At 38.7% G+C, this 22159-nt stretch overlaps 1 pseudogene; it reads left to right on the plus strand.

Annotated features, from left to right (window-relative positions):
• Nucleotides 1-22159, plus strand: part of LOC141322867 (uncharacterized) — a 677976-nt pseudogene that overhangs the window by 84659 nt on the left and 571158 nt on the right.

The following is a 22159-nucleotide window of genomic DNA, read 5'->3' on the forward strand; positions in this document are numbered from 1 at the left end:
ACTAGTAAGACAGTCAGAGAGTTAATAGACTTGTATGTTAAATGTATAAAATATATACAAATTACACAGATCGTTCATATTTAGATAGATATTTTGATTTATGGTGATTCTTAGACTATGGGCACTTTTATGTACTTTGGTCGTATTTTAAAAATACAAATAATTTTGGACAAATTCCTCTTTCTTGTCAAGCTATCAATAAAACCAACTTAAAATAATTTTTACTACCTTTTTATTATGATTTTTTAAATAAATTTCAACCTTCTTATAGGTGTCAAAATCAGTGTTTACTCGTTGTCACACACCCAGACTTTTAAACTTCAACAATGAAAATACAGTTTAATCTTAGACCAGACTTATCTGGTAACTATTAAGCACTAGTAAAATAATTAAAATACATTATAGTATTTAATGTGAGACCTCTATCAATATTACTTTTTATACAAAATATAGCTGTCTCACAGTATTGGTGTCATTTCCACCACAACACTGTAATGCATCTTTAAAAAGTTTGTGTCAAAGTTTTTTCAGGTGTTTTCTATGGAAAGTTGAGTGACATCAGGGAATTTACATTTCATCAACAACAAATGAAGAAAAATCAAAGTAAATATTGCTTGATCAGCGAATATATTTATTCTATGTCATTTCCACCACATGATGTACTGTCAATAGTGTTATTAAAAAGCTAAAATTTTTAGGTTAAATAAGAGTATTTTGCATACACGAAATGCTAAGTAATAATTCAAAGCCAATCAGTGAAGCTATATCTTCAATTTTTTTCACAAAAAACTACAGCAATGTAATTTCCACCAAACTGCTCTTTGTGGTGGAAATGACATTAATGGTTACAAAGTACAATTTACATGGATTGCAGGAATAGATTTGCATGACTGTTAATATTTCAATCCAGAAACAGTCATGGTCCAGCACTGGGACGAAGTTTCCCTACATTTACATTCATTTCTGGTCATTTTCGCAACACGCTGTCATTTCCACCACATACACTTTTTTTTATATATTTTAAAAGTTCTCATCACATATTATAAAATGTTTCCACAATTTATGAGTTCATGTTCTACTTAATATAAAAGCTAAAGTTATTCTATTTTAAAATTTCCTCTTACAGATCATAAAACTAGACATTTAAACTTGACTTTTGAACATTTTTTCCCACAAGGCTAAAAGTGCCCCTAGTTGAAGAAACACCCTTATATTTTGTATTCAATTATTTGTACATCATATCTAATATAATACACTCTCATGAAAATATCTACTGTTGTGAATTCACTCGTTTGTGTTTGTTGTTTGTAGTCCGCGTGTCGCTGAATCGATTTGATTCAAATGATTCGGATTCTCAGTTTCTCTCATCACTTCTTATCATCACACGATTGATTCATGATAGAGAGAGCGAAACAGAAGTAACATTCTCAGTTACTAAAGACAAACGCTTTAACTAACACTAAATAAAGCATTACATTTATTTTCCATAGCTTGTAAAAACGCTTTAATTGACATAACAGTATGCACTGGTTTAAAAGCTTTAAAAGCACAAACCTTTCTTCATGTGACTCACAACAGATGAGGAGCGCGGCGCATCTTTATGACGTCACATCATCAGAACAAAATAAAAGTCCCATTGGTGCACTGCTCTCTAGAATCACAAACACATTATAGAAATGTTGTATATAGAATATAATTTCGTACCCTTATGATGATGCTTTTATAAAGTTATTAGCATTGTAGCATTAATGTTATTCTCTAATTTTTATGTACATTTATAACAAAGGAGGTGCGATGGCAAATTTGGTCTATCACTCTTTTGACTATTGTAATAAAGCTCTTGATATTTTGTTTGTTTGTGTATTTATTTATTATTCTTTTGGAAAGTTACTGAAACACTGTCAGGGATTTTATTTTTATTGAGGCAAATGAGGACACAAAAATATATGTGTCAGTTTCTATTTAACGCTACAAAGGTTTATTTATTGTGAATGTTAATGAAATATGATTTACATTTCTCCAGATTATCTTTTTTTTAAATGTGCATATAATCAGTGCTAAAATATGATTATAATACAAACAAGTTACATAATAAGATCTCAATTTTCAGCTGGAAATGTATTTACAAATAAAAGTCATTGATAACAGATCCACACTGAAAATGAACTGTCTTCTGTAAATATTAGAAATAAAGGATAATATGGTCTGTATTTGATCTTATTTATTTCAGTGGTAATGTTCTTTTATTCAGTGTAAAGGAATATGATTCATTGATTTTTATCTTTTTAGTTTGGTTAATTGGCACAAGCATGCAAACACATTCTGCTGTTACTCAATATCTTATTTTACCGACAGTGAAAAGTTCATAGAATAAAAAAACAATATACAGTTTATTAGAAACTTTAACTAGAAGTACATCTATCAGAAAAACAATAAAGTATGTTATGTTGTATTAGTGTCATGATTTTAGTGAAGTTAAACATTTACCTTTAATACACCTGCAGGAAAATGAAGATCAGGAGACTTGTTTGAGCTCGTCCTGTGTGATGCTGTGGTCATCCAGACTGAATAAAACACTCAATGACTGGAGTTTTATTCAGATTTCAGGAGGTCGTTCTTACAGATGAAGACAAAGCTCTCAGGTCACAAGCTTAAACACAGTATTCAAGGGATGGGATCAGTTCTATTCAATTTTTCAAATCATCTTAAATGTTCTTAAATTATCTGTTTTTATTGTTGTTCTTAAATCTGTTGTGTGATTATTATTTTAAATTTTTATGACTATGATTTTTATGCTATTGTGATTTTAACTCCTCTTGTGTACAGCACTTTGAATTACCATTGTGTATGAAATGTGCTATATAAATAAACTTGCCTTGCCTTGCCTTGCCTATACTGTACTCTAACTATAGCACTCATGATCACAGAGATCAGGGAAAGACATTCACACACAACTCAAGTGTTCATTAGCATTAACATTCACAACAGTTAAAGAGGCAGAAACATAGAGAGCATCACAGATAAAAGATAATCCCACTTCACATTTGTATTCACACACACCTAAAGCAAAAGAGATTCATTTAGAATTTAACATTTATCTTTCTGCTGAATTTAGTAGGCTATAATTTCATTTCAACCAATATAATTGTGTGTTTTGCAGTAATGATTGTCAAGAATATGGACTGTCCTTGTGTTTGTTTTTGTTCCCATGTGCTCCTTGTCCTTGTTTTCCCTGGTGTACTCTAATGCCCATATTTGGTTTTCCTGTTCCTGTTTCCATTGATCTTCACTTCTGCCTTCAAATTTGTTTGGTTTGCTTGGCCTGTAACACTTTTGTTCAAAAAGCCACTCTTTTGGTATGAGAATATCTGTGCTTTGTCTTGAAATTCTATCAATGCGTAACACTGCTTCACTTCATCCATTATTGCCTTTGAAAAAAAAGGCTTCTTTAATAACAATAAACTATCTTATTTTATGTTTTTCTTTAAGATCTCTTATGTGTGTATTAGTGATGGGAAATTTTACTGACTCAGATCTTTGAATCTCATTCATCAAAATGAACTCATCTTTTTTCAGGCATTTTGTTCATTTCGTTCACTTCAGTAGAATATAATTCAAATGTTAACAGCCAAATCCCACAACACATCTACTCATGCGACACTTCGAATAAGACTTAATGCAATAAAACAATAATGCAACCAATGCCAAATAATGAGAAGCAGAAATTATTAGTTTTTTACGATCGCTAAAGTTTTCAGCTATCAAACTAAACTCTGACACTAATTTTCGACTTACAATAACACACTAACACAATACACTATATCTACCAAAACACTGCAAACATGTCTCAAAATCTAATTATTATTCTAAAACACTAACACATGTTCTCTTCCAACTGGAACATTCAGTCAATCATAGACTTATATTATAAGAACACTAACATCAAATGGAATTACAGGAACTTTGTTATTTTAGGTGTGAAGCCTGACCTTATGTAGACAGTATATTTGTCACACCCCTCTCATTATGTCAGTTTTGGTTTAGTCCTTGTATTATGCCTGTCATTAGGTGCGTTCGACTTCATGCAGCGCTGCGCAGACCGATCGGCGGCTGACTTGAAGTAGTGCATGCCGGTTAGAAATTTTGTCCGACTTGAACCGGCGCCAACACCACGTGATGTTCACGTGTGGCATCAAAGTAACGCGAGAGCGTTTCGAGAACAGCCGGCTTGCTCAGCCAGCGCAACATTTAGACGGTGGGCCGAGGGTCCGTATCTGCTTTACTTTTCGAAATGGATGATCCCCATGGAGGGAGAACCTGGATTTGTAAAGTTGGGACAGTTGTTTTATTCTAAACAATATGAAAAGTGTTGCCACTCCCATTTATTGCACATTTTCCACGAAATCATAATTCGCGACCCGTAAATATGCAGGCAAACGCGATTGCCTACTATATCAGTTGAGCCAATAGCGCGGCAAGATATTGACACGGGATTATTATTAACCAATCAGATGTAGTTTATTTCGAACAGCTGTTACACGAATGATTTAGCTATCAGACACGAGCAGCAGCAGCAGCGCATTGATCATCGTCAAGGACATTCTTTGTGTGATTGGAAGTATTCATTTAATTAGAATATGATATCTATATAAAATGTTTGTTTTGTACACTGTGTTGTTCAAACGTGTGTAAGCGTCTCGTTAGTTTCGTTTTAGTAGGGTAACGTTTCAGTTGGCGAACTAGTAGTAGCCATAGCCGTTGTAGAATATCATATTTAATATCTATTTAATATTTACTATCATATTTTCGGGCTAGGCCTTTTCAAGCCAATGTAAAAGTTTGCCAACAAATTTTGTGTAGTTTTTTGTACTAATCTTATATTGTTACTGCAACTACACTGCACATATCTGTATATGTTGTTCATACTGTATATCTATTTTGCTCTTATATATATAATATATTTAATTTATATTATTGTAAACCATACTATCTTAACTGTATACTACTGTCCATACTGCACTGTACAGTACAGGTCAAAAGTTTGGAAACATTACTATTTTTAATGTTTTTGAAAGAAGTCTCTTCTGCTCATCAAGCCTGCATATATTTGATCAAAAATACAGAAAAAACAGTAATAGTGTGAAATATTATTAGAATAGTTTTCTATTTGAATATACTTTAAAAAGTTATTTCTGTGATGCAAAGCTGAATTTTCAGCATCATTACTCCAGTCTTCAGTGTCACATGTGACATCCAGTCTATCACATGATCCTTTACAAAACATTATAATATTCTGATTTATTATGAGTGTTGGAAACAGTTCTGCTGCCTAATATATTTGATAAATAAAAGGTTAAAAAGAAACTGCATTTATTCAAAATAATAAATAAAAAAATTCTAATAATATAAATCTTTAGTATCACTTTTTATCAATTGAACACATCCTTGCTGAATAAAAGTATTGATTTTATAGCAGCAGAACTGTTCCCAACTTTGATAATGAATCATATTAGAATGATTTCTTAATGATCATGTGATAATGATCCTAAAAATTCAGCTTTAAATCACAGAAATAATTTAAAGTATAATAAATTGAAAATCAATCATTTTAAATTGTAATATTAATAATATATAACAATGTTACATTTTTTTTCTGTATTTTTTTTTACAAATAAATGCAGGCTTGATGAGCAGAAGAAACTTCTTTCAAAAACATTAAAAATAGTTATGTTTCCAAACTTTAGACCTGTACTGTATGTCTAATACTGCACCGCCTGTCTATACAATATAATACCAACCTTCCTTTGCAGTTTCTTCAACTAATACTGCCTTCTCTCTTCTCCTTTGTGCTCGTTTTATCTTCGTGATATTTGTGAAATGGCTGTAGCACTCCCTGTGGTAGCCAGTGTTAGCTGGTTTGACTAACTGGTTTGTAGGTTCATGGCTTTGTAACTTGTATGCCTGTACTGCCTCTTCTGCAATGATACCTTCTCTGCCCTCAAGGTCTTTCCACAGAAACACTGATTTAATACATTTCTCCCAACTTATGTCTGTGAAGGGAATGGTGGGTCCACCACTTCCCTCAAATATATGCATACAGCACTTCATGTTTTGCCATTTCTTCCAAGTAAACATGGGCGGGAAAAAGAGTATTGTCTGTCTCGTTTCCAAGCAATACCATTGTCAAATGTGTTAAATCAGAAGGATGTATTTATTAAAGATTACAAAGAAATGACAGGACCTCGTATGACAAAAGGTGATTACATAAAATAAAAACAGTACAAATGGATAACGTTACCTCTACGTACTCATTTTGTGTCAAACTGAATATGTAGCAAAATTAGGTAAAATATTTCTCATCTTAAATAACACAATCTTAAATCCTGGGCGCGAAGCGCGCCAGTGTGTTCACAAACGCGTCACCAACACCAACACTTTCCATGCACGCTATTGGATGAAGGCATCAAATACGTCATGCAGGTCGGACCCCGCATGTAGTTGCTTGCTCTATTCGCCGGGAAAATAACCTGGAGAAAGTTATCGATATTATAGTAATGGACAAAGTGTGTGAGTGGCAACAATTTTTATTTACTTTGTTGAAAAGCGTAGCGGTTACATATAAAAAACTGGGTTATCCCTCACCACAGATCGTTTGAAAACACGAAATCTCCACTCGGCCCACCGTCTAATTGTAAAATAATAATATTAACAGTATCACCTTTCTAAGAAACTTTATGATGTGTTGTTTATTTTTAAATGTTATTTTTTTATAATTTACAAAGCTATGGTGTGCTTTATGTTAGGAATACCTCAAAGTTTTATTTCGTCAAGTGTTTGTTTCAAAGTTCGGAAGATTTAATGTAGTTTTCTTTGCTGCAACTTGAGCACAGAGGCACACATTCTTGGTGATTCTTTCATGAAGAACAAATACATAGTTTTCCATCCACTGATTTTTAAGCACACCGTTTTCATTGCCATGTTTATTGGTACTTCATTTTGAAGTGATGAGCTCTAATGTACATTAAACACTGAAATGCCCCAGGATTCAAAGGTCTTGTTAAGGTAAGCTGGCATGCTTAAAATGGCTGAGATACTTGGTGATGCCATTTCTACTCCTAAAATAAAGATAAAAATTAAACCAACAATCAATTCAAATATATATAGTTTATATGAGAAAAAATGAATGCATGTGCTCGCTATAGACTGTATGATCTTATGTAACAAATTAGCCTGCATGAACTAAAGAACATTTGCTGTCCCACACATTGTAGTACTAGTTAATTTTAAATAATAAAAAACAGCCTATGTCATACTTTAAAAAATAAATAAATAAATACCCCAAAATAAGTTTTTAAATTTAAGTCGTTACCCTGATACCACACGTACATCTCAGAGATGTCTATTTGACGTCTGCATTTACATCTGTAAGACGTAGTTTGCTCATCTGCAATATGTCTATTAGACGTTTCCTATCTATTAGATGTCTTTAAGATGTTTATGAATTAGAATGTATGTAAAACCAGCAAAAACCAGACTAGGCTGGTCTCAGCTGGTTTAAACTGGAAATAGCTGTTTTAGCTGGTGGTTTCCAAGCCTGACCAGCCTGGAAAAGTGTCCAAAACCCCTCTGAAACCAGCCTGCTGACCAGCCAACTAGCCTAGGCTGGTTTTATCTATTTTTTTTTTTCAGCAGGGCAATTTTTTGATTATCCAGGAACGACATGATACCAAGATGGTGACGGCCGAATCCCGCCCACTATGAGCTTTTATTATCTTGTATAACCACTGCCAGGCTCTACAACCACGTGCAGTGTTGTGCCATCTCAAACACCAAAATGTTTTTTCCTCTTGCAGTCTCGTTGTCAACATCACTTGGTCATGCAGTTTTTCTTCATTGAAATGTTTGCTAAGAATCAAAAACAGTTATATGTATTCATGAGACAATCTATTTATGAGCATAATAGCTTTGAAATGTTTTGTAACTACAAACATGTACTTTTCAAAATCAAACTAAAATTACAACACTCAATACGTTACATGCATGTCTTCGTTCAGTGTACTCTATAAAGTAGAACTTAAAAATTTTTTGTTAAGCATCTAATGTCAAAAACTGACCTACCATTGCTATGAACCTCCCATGGCCATATTTGAGACACAGTGCTCTCTCCAGTCAGGGAATGCTCCACCACAGCTACATCAATGTTAGTGGCAGAGTCTAGTACAAGACCATTGTATTTATCTATCTCTTGAAGAAGGAGCCTTTTGTCTTCTGCCTTTTGTCTTCCTTCGAAGGCGGTGGCGAAGCTTGCTGCTGTCTAGAAGGACAGGAGGTACAGGTGTAGAGGTTTGAGACAGCACTCTTCAATAAATACAAAATATATATATATACTGCACCCCAAAATTTTTTTTGATGAATGTTAAAAAAGATAATTGAAGTATGTGAAAATTTCAATTTAGATTTACAAACGGGAAACTCAGAGATCCATTGAGTAACATTTAGGGGATAACATACAATCCTGAAAATAAGAATGCTGTGCTTTAATTACTTTGGAATGGGCAGTTTCTTATCTAAATATGGTCCCCTTTCACGAAAGCCGCCATGTTCCTAAGGTAGCCCACAACAGACAAACAAACACTGGCTCTAGATAGGACTGCTCACTTTTTCTAGTCTGCCACAGTAGTTCTACTACAATTTGGAACGGGAGATGTGAGGGGAGTTGGCTGCAATCTACAACCTTCATCCTACAGACTGGACATTTAAAGCACAGAATTTAATGATTAAGCTTAAGTTTCAGTAAATGATGTGCTAGTTACAGATCTGGCCATTTAAAATGCGCGCGGGAAGTAAAGTGGTCACGCGTGACGCTGGTGTATTGTGAGGGATCCTAGAAAATGCTCTGACACAGGAAAGACATGATCAGTAGGGGGCAGTCATGTAACACACTGAACTGGAGCGGCAGCAAACATCGCTGCAAAGACTCTTTTGTACAGTAACCTGGAGGGGATACCTTCAGTTCTCTTATGTTTGTCGTGGCCACGACATATGAACTCGTGGGAACGTCATATTACTTTTTGTCGTTGCCACGAGATATTAATTCTTGGGAATGCCATATTAACTCGTGGGAACGTCATATTATGTCGTGGCCACAAGATCATTTTGTCGAGGTAACGATATCCTTATGTTTAATGCATAAACAAACCTGCGTGACCATAACCCAGGATTATCAGAGATAGGTTTATTAATATTTTTTATTTTGAGTTAAGAAATGATTAAATTAATTGTTATAGAAATGAATGCAATATTAAGTTATTATATTAACAATAGGCAATGCTGTATATGCGAATGCTGTCTGTGCGCGATGTAGACAGCATTCAAAAGTTTATCAAGAATAAATATTACATAAAGTACTTCAAATTAAATAGCCCTGCAAGAAACATTTTATGCATCCTAAAGTCTTATCCATTAATTGATCCTCTTTTTTTTCTGTAATAAATTTATTATTCGTTTATATTCATTATTTCCCCCTTAATTTCGATCTCTTAACATTCTGAATCTAAATGATAAATACTGACATGCCATTAAAGCTTTGATTATCCTATATGGCTGGGATTTTTACTTTTTACTGGAATGCAGTTTATAGGTTGAATTTAACATATATATATATATTCATTTTTTTTTTTGTCTAATTAAAACCTATATAGTGTTTCATTGTCGAGTGAATCATTCACGTTCCATTTGTAAATCGTTTATGGTCACACAGGGGCATTAATACAATCATAAAGTCAAAACTTTATTGGCATAATTGTCGTTTACAATATTTGCTAAATATATGGCAAATAGCATATACAGAAAGTTATTTAGGTTAAGCGATTCACGATAAAGAAAAAAGTAGAGTTCTCTATCTCTATCTCTATTATCTCTAGTTATTATTATTATTATTATTATTATTATTAGGTTATTATTATTTAAATAACTGGTTAGGGCTATTTATTTTTAACGCCTGACAATTATGCCAATAAAGTTTTTGATTGTATTTATGCCCGTGTGTGACGATAAATGAGCATGTTTTCATTTACAAATGAGACTACATGAATGATTCATTCCTCAGTAAAACAGTTTAGTATTTATATAGTCTAGTCTATTAATTAGACGAAACAAAATAAAATATGTTCAATTGAACCTTTAAACTACATTCCAGGAAAATCTGTCTCATAGCATATGTCAAGCATTTACAGAATCATTTACATGAACGTTAGAGAGCCAAATTAAGGGGGGGAAACGAATATAAACGAAAATAAAAATATATACAAAAATAACAGGCTAATAAAAATAATATTAGTAATAGTAATAATAATGATAATTATAATACAAACACAGAAAAAAGACTTTCAGTTAATAGAAGGAATGTAGGCCTATTTTATGTGAAGATTAAATTATTTCCAAATGAAACTACGTGAATAATTCACTCTTCAATGATTTGTCTATTAATTGCAATTTGCAATTGTGTTAAGTGCACTTTTGGGAAACGCACGTGAAACAATAACGAATGTTCGCAAAATGACTCGTAGAAAACGCTCTTAAGCGCTAAGATTAATCGTTATCGGGAAATGCAGCCCAGAATGTTATGTAAAGAGATCAAAATGAAGGTGAAAATAACGAATATAAACGAATAATACGGAAAAAAAGAGGTTAAGTTAAAGGACAAGACTGTGTGGGATGCATGAAATGTTTCTTGTTTCTTCTATTTAATTTGAAGTAGGTAATATTTATTCATGATACACTTGTGAATGCTGTCTAAATCGCACACAGACAGCATTGGCATATACAGCATCGCCTATATAATTATTTAATATTGTATTAATTTCTATAACAATTAATATAATAATTTCTTAACTCAAAATAAAATATTAATAAACCTATCTCTGATAATCCTGGGTTACTATGGTCACGTAGGTTTGTTTATGCATTAAACTCGTGTTTATGCCACTGCTGTAAGTGTCATATGTAGCCTTATGTTTTTTGCCTTTTGCCTTTGTTTTACACTGTTTGTCATTTGGTTTCTCCCTCTGTCTTCCCCCCTCTGTTTGTAATGATTTGGTTTAGCCCTGTGATTAGTCCTTAGGTGTGTTCGAGCTCATGCTGCGCTGCGCAGACCGATCGGCGAGATTAGCCGAAAGCAGTCGGGGAGGAGCTGAAAACGGAGCCGTGAAGTCGGACAAATTGGAGATCTCGTTGCTCCCTCAAACATGGCAGATCACGTGGCGTTTGCCTACTTTATTGCAGATTAACTGGAAGCTATAGAAATACCTTTTTTGTTGGAAGAAATGCAGCACATGCAAGTAAAGCAGCAACTACAGATTTCAGCATCAATCAATGTTGACCACATTAGATTAAATGTCTGTGACATTTTAGTTATTCCATAAAAAATATTACTTAAATGTGCAGCTGAATACTATAAGTGGTCTGTATGAAAAAAGTACAATAATAAACTTATGCACAAATCCAATATAAAACATTTAAGGGAAAAAATGTACTGCAGTCAAAAGATCGTAAACTATTTACGAAATGGCATGCAAAATGATTTGTTATGCACGAAACACGCATGATTATCGTCATGTGGTGAATGTGGCCAATCATGAGAAGCTGTGACGTCATCACAGCCTGGCGCAGTCCCTTCTGAAATGTTGCGCTGGCTGAGCAAGCCGGCTGTTCTCGAAACGCTCTCGCGTTACTTTGATGCCACACGTGAACGTCACGTGGCGTCGGCGCCGGTTCAAGTCGGACAAAATTTCTAACCGGCATGCACTACTTCAAGTCAGCCGCCGATCGGTCTGCGCAGCGCCGCATGAAGTCGAACGCACCTCTTGTCTATTCATTATCTGTATCACCTGTGTTTCTTGATTAGTTCGGCTTTATAAGTCTGTCTTTTGAGTTTTGTCTTTGTCGGTCATTAAATGTAGCAAGTGTGTGGAAAACCCCTGTCTTGTTCCTTGAAAATCAAGATTAAAAGTATCTATCATTTAAGTTTGACTCTCGTCTCGTCTAACCAGCACCGGGCTATAACAAGATGACCGACCTAAACTGCAGCACTGAGGAACGCCTGTGGAGCTTGAGGCAGAGCGGTCGGGAGTTGGAACGGAATGTGGAGGATTTTCTTGAGCTTTATCATCGGGTGAGCTGGCCCGACGCCTCCATTGGCATTGTGTTTCTGTTGGGGTTGGATGAGGATACAATTCGTTGTGATCTCTCTGTCCATGATCTTTCGTTTGTCGAGTTGGTGAATATTATTCTCTGTTTAAATGGCTCCTTTTTCGAGGTGGAGCCAATAGAAAATAACGATCCGATCCGAAGTCCAACCCCCTCAGAAACACAGTACCGCGCACCGGCTCACCCAACGCCAAGTGCCTCTACATACCGGTCCAACCGTTCAGACCGCCTGCCTCGCCCTCAACATCCGGCAACCATCCAGAGCTCCATAGGCTTCCTCAGCCTAACACCGCTGGCCACAGATCCTGATCTTCCGGTCGAGGTGACCGCTACCCCGGACACCGCCGTCAGGATGGCCAGCGCTCCCGATATCTCGGCCAAGATGGTCGACGTTATAGACAATGTGGAAGCGGATTTAATAGACTGGTTTGGAGAAGTAATTTCCTACCGTCCTGAGTTCCCGCTGGTTCCACCCAGCCTTCCTGATCCTCCGCTGATCCTGCCCCGCCTTCCAGAGCGCTTTCCAGTGACTGCGCCGCCAGAGCGCCCTCCAGTGACTGCGCCGCCAGAGCGCCCTCCAGTGACTGCGCCGCCAGAGCGCCCTCCAGTGACTGCGCCGCCAGAGCGCCCGCCAGTGACTGCGCCGCCAGAGCGCCCGCCAGTGACTGCGCCGCCAGAGTGCCCGCCAGTGACCGCTCGCCCAGAGCTAACTCATTCGGTGTCTTCGCTGGAGACGCCCAGCCTTCCTGAATCCCCGCTGGGGTCGTCCAGCCGTCCAGAGCCCGCTCCTCAAGAGCGCCGTCCAGAGCCCGCTCCTCAAGAGCGCCGTCCAGAGCCCGCTCCTCAAGAGCGCCGTCCAGAGCCCGCTCCTCAGGAGCGCCGTCCTGAGCCCGCTCCTCCAGAGCGCCGTCCAGAGTCTCAGCTGGTCTCGTCCTGCCGTCCAGAGTCTCAGCTGGTTCCGTCCAGCCGTCCAGAGTATCCCCCCTATGAACTGCTGAATCTCCCCAAGAAAATTTTGGGGGGGGGGCTACATACCCCGAGTCCACGTGGCCTGGCCAAGGACTGAGGCCAAGGCCACGGGGGCTGCCCAGCCATGGTTCCATGAACTCCTGACCCGGCCATGGCTACCTGAACTCCTGATCCCGCCATGGCCACTGGAACTGCCTGTCCGGCCGTGGCCGCCTGACCCGCCATGGCCACTGGAACTGCCTGTTCGGCCGTGGCCGCCTGACCCGCCATGGCCACTGGAACTGCCTGTCCGGCCGTGGCCGCCTGACCCGCCATGGCCACTGGAACTGCCTGTCCGGCCGTGGCCGCCTGACCCGCCATGGCCACTTGAACTGCTGTCCGGCCGTGGCCCCCTGATCCGCCATGGCCACTTGAACTGCCTGTCCGGCCGTGGCCGCCTGATCCGCCATGGCCACTTGAACTGCCTGTCCGGCCGTGGCCGCCTGACCCGCCATGGCTTCCTGTTCCGCCCTGGAGGCCTTCCCAACCCAGCAAGGTCCTGCCCCGTAACGGCCTCCAGGGCGCCCGCGAGACGCGCCTACCGGGGGGAGAGGTAATGTCATATGTAGCCTTATGTTTCTTGCCTTTTGCCTTTGTTTTACACTGTTTGTCATTTGGTTTCTCCCTCTGTCTTCCCCCCTCTGTTTGTAATGATTTGGTTTAGCCCTGTGATTAGTCCTTGTCTATTCATTATCTGTATCACCTGTGTTTCTTGATTAGTTCGGCTTTATAAGTCTGTCTTTTGAGTTTTGTCTTTGTCGGTCATTAAATGTAGCAAGTGTGTGGAAAACCCCTGTCTTGTTCCTTGAAAATCAAGATTAAAAGTATCTATCATTTAAGTTTGACTCTCGTCTCGTCTAACCAGCACCGGGCTATAACAGTAAGTTCCTCGAACTAGAATTTATTTATGGCATCAATTAAATCAGACTTTGTAGTTGGTTTTGCTACTTTTCGAATATAATCTATCAGAGCATTCCACACCATTGCAATGGGATTTATGTCGTGGGATTCGGCGGGAGTCTTAACCCAGTTTATACCCTGTTCAATGAGTCTGCCTGCAGCAGAGTGCTTCGGGTCATTGTCCTGGTAAAAACGGTGATGTGCTCCGATGTTTTCCCTAATGTATGGGGCAGCAGTTTCTGTTACAATAGCATTTTCAAAGAAAGACCGGTCCACCCCCATTCGGCTATTCATAAACATTTCGCTCCTTATATTGCTGCTGATGGCCTCATTAACTACTACTTTTAAGATAACTGAAAAATAACATATATATCACATATAAAAATAAGAGTGATCTTTAAACTTTTGTGTTGAAATTGACACGGCTCATGGCTAGTGTTTGCATATTTCTTTCTATTGTGCAACCAGGGGTGCGTTTCCCAAAAGCATCGTTAGCCAACTATGGTCGCAAGTTCCGTCGTTACCAACATAGTTCAACGATTGGGTGTTTCCCAACACCATAGTTCAAACGAACATTCGCAAACAGCGTCACAAACTTACTTGGTTGGAACTACAGCTCTTGACCTGTGGTTAGAAGCATTGTTGCTTCTTAGTAACACAAATTTGGGCTTAATAAATTATGTTCTTGGTCACAGTTTGCAAGCTAACAAGCAGTACAATCTATATCCTCAATTTTATCTAAAAATAAATGCGTTTTACTCTATGTATTTTTGTGCGTCCTTTATAAGCGTTGTTTATGAATAGTGCACATGTGCACAAATGCCTGAGGGAACCCCGGAGTGTGACGTAAGAGAGAACGTGCAATGAATCCAACATCAAATAAAGCGAAATGACAGGGAACAAAAATATTTGAAATATTTGCATTTTGGAGAGACCCTAATCAGTTAAATAGCAGAAGTTATTACTCGGTGACGCCATTAACAACCGCCCTAAGTTGTTGAACTAATGTGGTTCAAACAACGGAGATGCGACCGTGTTCGGGAAACACTCTGAGTTTGTTTCCACAACGATGCATCGTACTATGGAGGTTAACCAGCGAGTTATGTCGTTGTACGAGAAACGCACCCAGATTAGTGTTATATACTGTGCTGATAGTTCTGATAATTTTTTTTTTTTTTTTTTATCAGACAATGCAACTTACTACCTTATTAACTCTAAATTCAAAGTAGACTAAAATAGCTGGATCTGCCATCTCAGTGGAGGATGCGTCTGTCCCTCACTTTCAACTTTCTCAACTCCCGTTTACTCCACCGGCATCTAACAGCATTTCCACACCAGTGATACTAAATATTCTTGCAAACTGTCTAAATTGTCTAATTGTCGGGAACTGCCAAAAATTGATGTGGAAGGCTTAGCACCTGACACCCCCCATGATTCATGTCACCTTGGCCTCGGTGTAGCTTTTATATGTAAATGATTACTGGAGAGGAGCTATACAAATGCAAACCAGGGGAAGGGGGTTGCTCTGATCTAGAGTTGTCTTACCTGTTTCTTTGTCTTACACCGTGTCTCAACACATAACACCGCGACATGCAATAAAATCATATTTTTCATTTTAAACAGTTTTTTAAACAGATATCATTTAATCCTGATATCTTAGTCCTTAGCACTTGTGATACTTTTGTATTCGTTGTCAGTCATATAATAAAATCTTTATTGTTTTGAAAAATTAGCCTTCTGTTTATTTGTCTACATTATTTTCAACATTAGGATATAGGCTAATACTAGGGTAGGCTATAGTACTTACATAGACATAAGGCCAAATGTAAATGGTTTCCTTTCCTTTAATTTTTTTTTTTTTTTAACTGCATGGGCAGCGCGCCACCATAATGTAAAGCACAAAAAACGCAAAAAGAAATCTAGAGAAAATTGTACTACTAATAATAATACATAAAATAAATTAACACTCCAAACTACAGTTTATATTTCTCCTCTTACACAAATCAATCAAATAAAGTGTATCTTAAATTGTATAAATGGTATGAAAAAGACGAGTTACCTCTCAAACATGCAAATCTTCATTTGCTGTAGGTTTAAAATGTTGAAATTTATAATGTATTTTGTAATTTTGTAGGCTACTTGTTATTTTTTTTCTCTTTCGTTTTGTTAATTTATTATTCATTTAGAAAAATATATTTCACATATGGGCATATTTATTTATTTTATATACAGCCTAGGTTTTTCTCTGCGCATAAGCTCTACGCATGACGTTCTGATGTTTATGCTGCTTTTTGCTTGTGTGAAATTAATCCCCGAAAACGAATTTAGCTGTTTTTAATGTGTCACAGCCACCAATCAGTTCTAATTTAAATGTATTTAAACAATCTTGTCGGTTATAACGACTTCGGTTGTCGGTTGGGGAAAATGCAATCTAATAAAAGTTCATGAGGAAAAAAAGAAAAGAAAACAATAATGAAACTGCTCCTGCTTATGAATAACTTTTTATTTGATGTTGAAGTATCTGAATAGTCTATAGGCTGTAACAAAGTGCTTTTCTAGTCCCACTCCCATGAGGTTTTCTTCCACTTCCGCCCGCACCCGCTATATACTAACTATATATATATATATATATATATATATATATATATATATATATATATATATATAGATAGATATATATAGATAGATATATATAGATAGATATATTAGGGGTGGGCATAGATTAATTTTTTTAATCTAGATTAATCTAGATTAAAATGGCTAATTTGAATTCTGCTGAAGGCATATATGTGTGCAGAATATGTGTGCTACCCAAATAATGACTAAAAGTAAGTCTTTGAGAATGGATCATAAAGCTCATAAAGCTGTTCTATGACAATTTGTTGATGAAAATAAATTATGTTCAATAAGATGTACTGTTTACTAACTAACTAACAATGAAATTATTTTTTCTACCTATTAGATTGTGTTTTTTTTAACATCAACACCTGCCCAACCCTAAATTTAGCCCTTACTGTAATAAAAAAAAAAATATTATTATTGTTGTACAGTGTGATAAAAATATACATCTACGTATGTATATCTATGGTAGCCAGTGTTTCCCCTACGTTTCCACTACTTCTACGTTCATGTTACACCGTACTTTTATTTTGACAGGTTGCCGTGAAGTTCCTGTGTATAAATACAGTATGATATGATGCTAGTTTTCTCAAATGAAACGGTAAAAGTGACACTCACAGCAGTTTTGGAGATTGAGTTTATCTGTTCATGTGAGATGCAAATGCCAAAAATTACCTGGAGCGTCATGTGTGTTTCAGTATGCGTGTAGTAAAAGCTCGTCTCCATCATTCATACATACAGCTAGGCAAACGGAACATACCGGATTCATATTAAAACGGTCTTTTTGCATTTCAGTTTTCACATACACTAGTCCATATCGCGATTTGAATTAAGTGACAGACCAACATTTGATTTATGAATCCAAAAAACTACGAATTTAAGTGGCATTTCGCTATAGTAGATTCGGTTTTTATGAATGGAGGACGACGCGATCCCGTCTGTGTTTTGGCGGAGGAGACGTAAACGCGCGACCATATTCTATAGTCTTCAGTATACATCCGCGTTAAACTATCAAGGTGAAAGTCATCATAGCTTGCGTAGTTTAGACCCAGCTCCCAACCCAAATTTGAGAATAGATTAACGGCGATATTTTTTTTATCGCACGATAAGAGTCTCACATTAACGCAGCACGTTAACACCGATAACGGCCCACCACTAATATATATATATATATATATATATATACATACCCTTAGAATATATAGCCTATATATATACCCACTTAGAATAATTTTCTTCCCGACCCGACCGCTAAATTCACGCTAAATTTAATTCTCATTTCCAGAATCTCACATTTAACCATTTGGAAACAATGTCGAGTATAAAACTTTTTTCGCAGTACATCCATTATATTTCCATGTTCCACTTTGAAGACGTATTACTGTTATTATGACGTCAGTGGCGGCGCACACAGTTGCAGCGGCTCAGTGTCTCACCGGTCGGCGCTATGTTTGGATGTTTTTGTACGTGTTTTGTTTTGTTTTATGTGCATTTGGTCGGGCGAATATCATCTACAGCCGGCAAGATCTACTTAAGATTGGAATATCTTACAAAACGAGTGTGACAAGCGAGTTTCAAAGCTCAAACAACATTCCGGTGGAGATAGCAAGAAACCCCGGCTCTCTGTGGATTATCATCCCCGCGGGGAGGAGACGAAGGCGGCGGAGAGAGAGGAGGCAAAAGCGAGGCTGCAGGGCTGGCCCGCTAGCCAGGCTACGGAGACAGCCATTCAAACCACCGCTCCCCAGTCTATTTCTCTCAAATGCCAGATCCCTCGCAAACAAGATGGATGAATTGAGGCTACAGATCGCGACGAACAACAGCGTCAAAGATGCGTGCATTCTACTCATCACCGAGACCTGGCTTCAACAATCCATACTCAACACTGCTATCGAGCTAACCAGCTACACAACACAGCGTCATGACCGAACTGGGGACTCCGGTAAGAGCAGAGGAGGGGGGCTTTGCATTTACGTGAACAACTGCTGGTGTACAGATACAGTGATTATAGACAGTCATTGCTCACCGGACATAGAATATCTGACTGTTAAATGCAGGCCCATCTATCTCCCAAGGGAGTTCACTGTTGTCTTAATAACGGCCGTCTATATACCACCACATGCAAATGCTAACTCTGCCATTGGACTGTTGCATTCTACAATCAGCAATTTACAAAGTTTGCACCCTGATGCTGTGCAGGTCATTGCAGGGGATTTTAATCATGCAGAATTAAAGGCAGCACTCCCTAAATTCCACCAGCATGTCAAATGCGCTACTAGGGGTGTGAACACCCTGGACAAAGTTTACTCCAACATCAAACGGGGCTATAGGACTAAACCACTACCACACCTGGGCCAGTCCGACCATTTGTCCATGCTTTTAATACCAACATATGCCCCCATCAAAAGGACCGCACCTACCATCACAAAGACTGTTGCAACCTGGCCGGAGGGTGCCTCACAGCAGCTGCAGGACTGTTTTGACAGGACCAACTGGGAGGTCTTTGAGCACCAGGACCTGGAAACATTCACAGACAGTGTATTATGCTACATTAAGAACTGCATGGACATTGTCACAGTGAAAAAAACGCATCCGGATATATCCCAACCAAAAACCATGGATGACCCAGAAGGTCCAGCAGCTACTTAGAAAGAGGAACACTGCCTTTAAGTCCAGGAACACAGAACAATACAACACAGCTCGAGCAAACCTAAAGAGAGCCATCAGAGAGGCCAAAGCAGACTATAGGAGGAGGATTGAGGACCATCTAGGCAGCAACAACAGCCGGCAGGTGTGGCAGGGAGTCCAGCATCTCACAAACTACAGGACCAACATCGGAGCCGCCGTGGGTGACCTCACGCTGGCAGAGGAGCTGAACATCTTCTTTGCCCGCTTTGAGGCCACTTCACCGGAGACAGCACAGCCCAACCAGGTCCACAGCAGCAGGATCCTCACTCTTGAGGAGCATGAGATGCACACTGCGGGCTGTCAACCCGAGGAAGGCGGCCGGGCCTGATGGAATCCCGGGACGAGTGCTAAAGGACTGTGCTGACCAGCTGGCTGGAAACTTTACAAAGATCTTCAACCAATCACTCGCCCAGTCCACTGTCCCACCCTGCCTAAAGTCCTCCACCATAGTCCCCTTGCCCAAAAAGCCCCACATATCAAGCCTCAACAACTACAGACCAGTGGCACTCACTCCAGTGGTGATGAAGTGCTTTGAGAAACTGGTCCGTAGACACATCACAGCAGCCCTGCCCCGTAGCCTTGACCCTCACCAGTTTGCTTACAGAGAGAACCGATCCACAGAGGATGCCGTGGCCACAGCACTCCATGCTGCCCTTTCACACCTGGAGCAGCAGGGATGCTATGTGAGAATGCTCTTCGTGGATTACAGCTCTGCTTTCAACACCATCATCCCACACAAACTGTTAATCAAGCTGGAAGACCTGGGGCTGCCACAAACCATTTGTATGTGGATTAGCAGCTTCCTCACAGATCGCAGGCAGAGAGTCAGGGTGGGCCGTTATACATCCACGGCCATAAGCCTCAGTACCGGATCACCTCAGGGCTGTGTGCTTAGTCCCCTGCTCTACTCCCTCTACACACACGACTGCACCCCCGTCCATCACAGCAACACCATTGTGAAGTATGCAGATGACACTACAGTGGTGGGGCTCATCGCGGGGGGAGACGAGTCTGCCTACAGAGATGAGGTAAAGCAACTATCGACATGGTGCACAACTAACAACCTCCTCCTTAACACATCAAAAACCAAAGAACTCATAATTGACTACAGGAGAAACAAAACCGACATCTCATCATTAATCATCAACGGGGACTGTGTGGAGAGGGTGGCTGACTTCCGCTTCCTGGGAGTCCACATGGAAGACAACCTATCCTGGAGGGTAAACACCGATGAGCTGCTGAAAAAGGCCCAACAGAGACTATACTTCCTGAGAATACTCAGGAAGAATAACATCACACAGAGACTTCTGGTGTCCTTCTACCGTGCCACAGTAGAAAGCATAATAACATACTGCATATGTATCTGGTACCCTAGCTGCACAGTAGCTCATCGGAAAGCACTCCAGAGGGTTATCAACACTGCCCAAAAGATTGTTGGCTGCCCTCTCACCTTACTGGAAGACCTACATGGCTCCCGGTGTCTCAAAAAGGCACAGAACATTATAAAGGACACCTCACACCCTGGCCACCCCCTGTTTGAACTGTTGCCTTCTGACAGGCGGTACAGACTAATTAATGCAAGGACAAACAGACTCAAAAACAGTTTTTACCCAACTGCAATAACCGTTCTAAATGATGCTGCTAAGAAATAATGTGCACAATCACTGTTTAAATCAACCATGTATTTTTGACAGAATGCGTGACAAAAGAAAGTGTGAGAGGATGCATGTTACTGAATGAATGATGCACTGACTAGAGAGCACTTTAAATTTCGTTGTACCTGTGACAATGACAATAAAGATAAGAGAGAGAGAGAGTATTATAGCCCTGCATTTTAGCCCGTCAAAGATCAAATGCGGCCTAAAATTATATTTTAGACATTCAGTGGTGATTTAAAAAAAAAATGCAGCGCTGGGGGAAACACGAGACCAGGCTACCATGACTTTCAAGAGTGGCTCGGACGCTCCTGTCAGCAGCATTGAGCGCACGTTCAGCACAGCTTGGAAGGGTTCCGTGTTTAAAGCATAGCTACCACAAAACACTGGCAAAAGTAAATACCATGACTGTCTAATAGTAAGGAGATATTTCAATTATTTATTTAGAAACTACTATTTTCTGAGTCAGTGATGATGCAGTTAACAGTCCTCATATCCTCGTTGGACGCGCGCCTTTAGAGAGAAATGCATCTCTACGGACTAGCTAAGTTTTTGTTTTCTATTTGTTTTTTTCGTTGAGTAGTAATTTAAGTCTTTCTACATATTTATTTATCATGTCTGACAAAAAATAACGGTTAAATATTTTCCACTGAAAAAAATGTAACTGATCGAGCTTGAGCCTTCATGTCCTAAAAATATGTTTTGCACTCTCGTGTAAACGATTGGATATGCACCTAATAGCGCATATTTATATATATTATTATTTATATATTTTATTTTACATCAATGGATTTTATTTTAGCCAATTTGTGATTTGAGAAGGCAAATTGAAACACAGAGTAGGTCAACTCACTGTCTGCCGCTTGGTCTTTATGAAACAAAAAGCTTACGTTTAACGAACAAAAATGCTCCAATTTATTTTTTTTTCTAAATTAACTTAATAAAAAGGAAACGAAATTATAAATACTTTGCCGTTACATACAGAATGAATTACCGATTATGGCGACAGATATTGAAACAACAGACATAACAAATACTGTCCAAATAGCCCTCTTTGTGCAGGGTTTGGCCACAGAATGTTG

This window comes from Garra rufa, chromosome 1, assembly GCF_049309525.1.
Source record: "Garra rufa chromosome 1, GarRuf1.0, whole genome shotgun sequence".
Lineage (NCBI taxonomy): Eukaryota > Metazoa > Chordata > Actinopteri > Cypriniformes > Cyprinidae > Garra > Garra rufa.